The 4,904-nt window shown below is 38.1% G+C and overlaps 1 non-coding gene across 1 annotated transcript; it reads left to right on the forward strand.

Annotated features, from left to right (window-relative positions):
• The first annotated feature begins 971 nt into the window (after positions 1-971).
• LOC141682130 (small nucleolar RNA R71) lies at positions 972-1,078 on the forward strand. Its single transcript, XR_012559531.1, has one exon. It is a non-coding gene; the product is annotated as a small nucleolar RNA R71 (small nucleolar RNA).
• Positions 1,079-4,904: the final 3,826 nt, after the last annotated feature.

Here is a 4,904-nt window from a genome sequence, read left to right on the forward strand (position 1 = left end):
TCTTCTGCAGCCTCTTAGGAAAAGGAGGTGGAGGATAGATCTGTTTCTCCCATGTATTACCCTCTGGAGGAGTGTGTTCCACAGTAGTCTTCCTTGGTTCCACCTTTGCTTCCTTCTGCACTTCTTCTTCAGCCATAACCGCATTTTCTGAAACTTGAGATTTTTCAGGCTCTTCGTCTTGCTGAATTTGGGGGCTTGCGACCTTTTTAGACCTTAAGGTGATGGCGTTCACCTATTCTCTTGCCTGGTTTTGTTTCTGTATCACTAGGAAGCATTCCCGGTGGTCGATTCAATAAGGCATTAGCAATTTGCCCTATTTGGTTCTCCATATTCTTGATAGAAACAGCCTGGCTTTGGCATATAAGAGCCTGGTTTTTGCACATAAGCCGAAACTCCTCCTATTCAGATTTTTCATTCGAAGATAGACATGCACCAAGAGTTTGTTACTTTGGTGTAATTTGTTGCTGAAAACCAGGAGGGTTGAATAGCTTATTTCCATACTACTGGAATGACTGTTGCATCGCATTCTGATTGTTGCTCCAGCTGAAGTTAAGATGATTCCAGTTGTCAGGATGATAAGTGTCTGGAACTGGTTGCTGCGATCTCTAAAAGTTGCTCACAAACTAAGCTGAGTCACTAGATATAGCGCATTGTTCCGTCACATGCGGACCTGCATACAGCTCACAAACACTAATTATCTGCTTAACACCAGGGAATTGATCTTCATAGATAACGCCTTTAGTTGAGCAGTGATAGCCGTAGCTGTATCCACTTCAAGAACTCCTGCTACCTTGCCCTGTGGACATCTCTGGGTTGGATACTAATATTCATTAGTAGCAATCAATTCAATTAGATCATAAGCTTCCTCATAGCTCTTTGCCCATAATGCTCCGCCTGATGCTGCATCGAGCATGGGTCTGGACTGTGCTCCCAAACCATTGTAAAAACAATTGATGATCGTCCAATCAGGCATTCCATGATGATGACACTTCATCAGCATCTCCTTGTAGCGCTCCCAAGCTTCACATAGTGATTCTCCCATTAGCTGTGCAAATTGAGTAATAGCATTCCTGAGTGCAGCTGTCTTCGCCATAGGGAAGAATTTAGTAAGAAACTTCTGAGCAAGATCTTCCCAAGTAGTAATTGAACCAGCTGGTAGAGAGTGTAACCAGCTCTTAGCCTTGTCCCTCAGAGAGAATGGGAATAGTCTCAGCTTCACAGCATCTTCAGAAATAACGTTGAACTTGAAGGTGTCGCAGATCTCAATGAAATCCCTAATGTGCATATTGGGATCTTCAATTGGAGAACCCCCAATCTGGATTGAATTCTGCACCCATTAAATTATGCCAGGCTTGAGATCAAAGGTATTAGCTGTGATAGCTAACCGAACAATGCTAGATTGAATGTCATTGATCTTGGGTTGAGAAAAATCCATCAAGGCTTTCGTTCGTGCTGCTGGATCTCCCATTGTACTGAGTACCTGAAACACAAACAAATAAACCGTGAGAGTAAAAGAGTCCGAGTCAGTGAACTTTAATGACCACTGATGATAAGCATATAAACTAAAAATTAACACTGAGTCCCCGGCAGCGGCGCCAAAAACTTTTTAGGGTAAAAACATTCGCTAATATTCACACAAGTATACGCGTTCGCAAGTAGTATAAGATATAAATCAAATTCGTTCCCACATACACTGGTTTAGGTTAAGTTCAATTTATGCACCTATGCAACAATGTATGGTTATCGCTCAATGCTAAGACAAATAACAAATTGGGTTTTTATTAAACTAAGAGATTATACTAACTAACATTAACTAAGAAAATTGAGGTTGAATTACTATATATGACAAACATGGGATTCTAACTTCATTACTACTTCATTCCAAGTCATTGTTCTTAACCTTAGCATGTGATGGTGATGACACTAATCAGATAACACGAAACTAGTAAACGCCAACTTTCGTTGTACGAATACCCTACTACCAAGCATCCACAAAAGAGATAGAAGTTGAATAGACACCAATTATGTTTAGTCCTTATATGTCTATAAGAATTGAAAACATAACGGTTTAATGCGCAAGTTATCTATCGTGATTACATAGGGCAAGCAAGATGGTTAAAATTACCAACGAATCATGCATCAAAAATACATGAACCTATGCTAGCATGGCAAGTTCTAAACCTCTATATTCACTATCACTTCAATAGAGATTAACACGCTATCTTAGTTGTTAGCTACGCACATAAGACGAATAAGCACAACCAATACCAGGATATCAATAAATCACCACACACTAGGGTATCAGAACAAATTAACTATAGAAATTCATAAGTAAATCTGTTAGAACCCCATGATTACGATTAGCCCATAATTGAACTCATCGTCATCATGGGTTCCAATGAAAGTATAGTATAAAACAAGGTCTTAATAAACTGAATAATAATCAAAGTATGAATAAAAAAAGTCTAGGTTCAACAAGAATGAAAATGAGCATCCAAATTACAACTAATTTAAATAATCACAAGTAGAAAACAAGATCTTCTTTTTTCAGAGTTGTTTTGTGCTTCTAGGTCTTCTCCTTGATCTCCCAATCTTCCCGGATGATGAAAACCCTTTTTTTATTATATATAAGCCCCTAGTGGACCTGTACCTTTAAAATTATCAAATTCCACTCAAAAAAGGCTTTTTCAGCGAAATCCGCGAAATCAGCCGTGCATTAGCATGCGGTCGCGTGCGGGTCTGACGCGGCCGCGTGGGCGGCTTCTGGAAAATTCTGATGAATCTTATTTTGGCTATAACTTGAGTTCTACTCATCAGAATTATGCGATTCAACTGCCTACGCGAAGCTAACGAGATTCTCTACAACTTTGCAATGGCCTTGGCTTCTAAATATGATCACCTTTCATCATATTTCCTTCCAAAGATCCTTTCTTCATTTAACTGATACCTGAAATACAATAACACAAAAACACATTAAAATATCAACAACTTGAGTCCAAAACACCAATTTAAGCTTGTAATAAAACGTTCCAAGTGGATATAAAATCCACTTATCAAGTACTCGAGTTATTAAGTTCTTAGGGGACTTTGTGCCTAGTGATCTAAGGATAGTCTGGGATCCGCTAACCTAACGGTCGCTACATGGATGCTATTGTATAAGTCTTTTGTGGACCTCACTCATTGCACGATCAAATAAGCATATTTGTGTAGTTTTGTTGTGAATAAAAGAATGAATCCATGTTAACTCCGATATAAGAATTAAAGTGTTATAAGTTATTTTGAGTCTAGCTTTTATTCTATTTATAAACTTGTGATTGTTTTGATAAGTAGTGAGTTATGGTTGTCGATCTAGTTGCGATAGTATATTTGTAAGAATTTGCACAGACGAACGTCTTTGGTGTGTAGATTGATTTATGAGATTTGATGGATCTTAATGCGAATAATTGCATTTGCTGAGGTGTTGCTGGTTGATTGGTTTAGTTATTCTTTGGGGATCACTGCATTCATATTAGTTGCATTCATGCATTTTTATTTCTTGTTCTTTGAGTCTGTTTATGCATGAGGACAAGCATCGATTCAAGTTTGGGGGTGTGTTAAGTGGCATTTATGACACTTATTTATGCTCTAATAAGCTTTGAGTTGGTGTATTTGTGTAACACCCCCAGATCCGGGGTCGGGGATCCGGGTCATCACGGTCTTTCTTTCCATAATTAACACTTAACTTAATCAAAAATAAATAACCTCATGCTGTGACCCCACAATAACACACACCACAACCCGTTATAGTCTCACAGATGAAATTGAAATAAGTACAAGTCCTTGAATCCACAATTTAAAAGTTATTACAACCCAAAATGATTACTTGATAAGTTTACAGTTAATTATCATTATCTACCATAAGTTATAATTATACATAATTGATTTCCAAAAATAGAATGCCTGATCTACAATAGATCTACCTCTGCAGCTATAGCGGCTACGATATCAACGGGAAGACGCGGGATGCTTCCCATGCGCTTGCGCTGGGTCTGCTTGAGTCTGGCCATCTTTCCTAACTGTTGTTGTGTGATGAAGAAGTGAAGCAAGAGTAAGCATTACTGCTCGCAAGATAATATATAGTGTAAACAATAATGCAAGTATCTAAATGGATAACTTACTAGAACCCTTTATCAAGTGTAAGGTAATTACTTACTGGATATAAGCTTAAAGGAAGATGAAGTTACCAATTACTTCACTATACTTATACCATTTTAGAAAACTACTTGAACTACCACTATTCAAAGTATAATAGGTTTCAAAAATTCATCCCATAGATGAGACCACAAGTTAAGACTTGAATAGATTCAATCTTTGAAGTATTATTGAATGAAATGAAGTTACGAGATACTTCATTAAGTCCCGATATATATATCCACATATATATCTCTCATATATTTCCTGGAAACCTCTGTCATGTAAAGTATGAACAGAGTTATAATATCCAATAAATTTGGAAAGAAAAGAATTTTGGCATAAACCCGATATCTTGCTGATCAGGAAAAGATACCAATAAGTAACCTTTTCTACTAGTAGATGGACGAATTCCCCACTGGTCATCACCCTGGCCGCATTAGGACCTATGCTGGACTGCCACTCAGCCACTTATGCATTGATGGACTCCCACTGAGCCACTTACACTTTCATGGATGCCCACTGAGCCCATGTTGCTTATGCCGACTCAATTAGATGGACATACTTCCCGAACGTTGGGTAAGTAATCAAAAATGTTTTCTCAAAACAGCAACCTCGTTGGGAATATAAAATACACCACAGAGCCGAATCCCTCAGGTTTTGAGCGAGTATTTAAATCCCCTTCGAAAGGAAGATCTTAATTATAAAATGAGTTTTGGGATCCGCTCTAACTT

This window comes from Apium graveolens, chromosome 8, assembly GCF_009905375.1.
Source record: "Apium graveolens cultivar Ventura chromosome 8, ASM990537v1, whole genome shotgun sequence".
NCBI lineage: Eukaryota > Viridiplantae > Streptophyta > Magnoliopsida > Apiales > Apiaceae > Apium > Apium graveolens.